Genomic DNA, 2,185 nt, shown 5'->3' on the forward strand with positions numbered 1-2,185 from the left:
GACCACGTGGATCCTGGAGAAGAGTAACAGAGAATGTTGTACAAAAAGTGGGAAGACATGGAATAATACCCAGAGGCTACCCCAAGACAGGGAACAGTAGTAAGAGTTTGTTACTGACCTATGCCTTGATCCAGTGTGAAAAAGGCAATAATGATGATAATGATGATGATGATGGTGGTGGTGGTGGTGCCTACGACGGTATCGTTCATCTAAAACAGGTGCATGAACTCTAGCTCAGCAATTTTTACTGAGCGTCTTTGGCCGAGCCTAATAGCCCTTTATCTTTTTTTTCAGTTGGTTTGGCCAAGGGCACACAAAAAAACCCATTGTATTTCCATTAATTTTGTCACATGGCTGTGAAGTATGGTATTATTCCTTGGTGAAGAAAAAGAGAAACCAAAGGAAGAAAAATTTTCATCTGCATCCTGGTAACAACCGTGTGATTAGTAGAAATCTTTCTGGTGTGCCCAGAGCCTTTTGGCCAGGGGAAAAGGGAAAGGGTAAAAGGGAAGCATGCCAGTTATCAATGACACTCTCAAAAAGAGTAAATGAATGATTGATGGATAGAATTAATTAAATTTTATTTTTCAACTCTTTTTAACGAAAGAACATCCATTGTTGAAATTTTACAGAGTAATTTGCGTTGATTTGCATACAAAAAAGGAAGAAATATTGAACAACAAAAGTTGAATTGATATTTAGGAGGGACTATCTTTACAAAACCAATTTGTAGGTGGAGATTTTTAAAAAATTAATGCGACTACAGTGTTATAGTGCTGTAATTATGACTCTTCAATACACAAAATTAAATAGTACACAAACTGGGCCCGTGACACTGTAGTTTGTCCTGTGCACATGTGAGATTAGGCGGGGGCCACCCACTGTATGATTTTTTTATCTTTTTGAAACAGTATTTGCGGTGTTGTAGCCTCGTCTGGTAGTCTCTATACGTTATCTATTTAAGACTAACTCAAACAATTGAAGGAGCAAAATTGAAACTACACGTACGGCGAGTAAAACTACAGGAAAGACAAGGGCTTTGCAAGATGCGTTAGTACTATTGCGTGGCAGCGAGCCCTTTGTATGTTTGCTTATGCGTGTGTGCGTGTGTACGCGCGTACGTACATACGTATATGATTGCGAGCTGTGCACTTTCTTATGAGTTTGGGTTTGAGAATTAAAATGTTGTATATATGTGTGTTTGTAAGTGGGTATGTGTGTATGCGTTTGTTTTTGTATGTGTGTGTTTGTATGTACATGTGCGTGTGTGTGTGTGTGTGTGTGTGTGTGTGTGTGTGTGTGTGTGTGTGTGTGTGTGTGTGTGTCTGCCTGCGTGTTTGTCCCGCAGTCTTTGTGTTCAATACATAGTGAAAATGTCGATGTGTACATGGGATTGTCAGTGAATGCAGAATCCAGAGTATGTCAGGTTGAGATTTCTATTTGAGGGTAGATCTATGTGAGAGGCTTTAGGTTGTGGGAATGTATAGGAGTATGGAGGGGAGGGGGGGGGGCAAGTTTACATAATGAGAAGGCAATGTATGTGAGGAATCCCCTGTCACTCAGGTAACGTAGTAGGTGGGTAGGTAGGACGTGGACGTGGACATTAATGTGTGGGTGGAGTTGCATTTTTTGTCAGGTGTGTGGGTGTGTATTTGGATGAGAAGGTGTGACTAGGCAATATAGTGGGTACAAGAGTGCGATTGAAAAAGAGTGCTCACGATTATGCATAGATCTAGGCCAATTAAATTTTAGTAAACCTATGTGTGTGTTTGTTTAATCCTGGTGCGTTTGCGTATATGGATGAAAGTGCACGCGTGTGTTAATTAAACTGCGAGAGTAGAATGTTGTATCATAACAGATAGGCCGGGGGTGGAGAAAGAGGTGTGGTGTTAGGGGAGAGATAGAGAGAGGGGGGGGGTGAGAGGAGAGGAAAGAAGGAAGAGAATCGGGAGACAGACCGGAGGGGGGCGGAGGAGGGGCCCGAAGGTGATTGCTGCCCCAGGGCCCGACCAGGCTCTCGACGGCCCTGTGCATGTGTGCATGTGTACGTAAAAAGGTAGGTGGTGGGTGAAAGGGCGTGGGTGAGGGTGAAGAAATTAGTTTAAAGTGGATGTCGTTCAACAAAGACCCCATTGAAGAATACATGTATGAAGTTCGAGGTTGCGATGCAGTTTCTTGCTTAAAG

The sequence above is a fragment of the Aplysia californica genome, unplaced genomic scaffold (genome assembly GCF_000002075.1).
Source record: "Aplysia californica isolate F4 #8 unplaced genomic scaffold, AplCal3.0 scaffold00093, whole genome shotgun sequence".
Lineage (NCBI taxonomy): Eukaryota > Metazoa > Mollusca > Gastropoda > Aplysiida > Aplysiidae > Aplysia > Aplysia californica.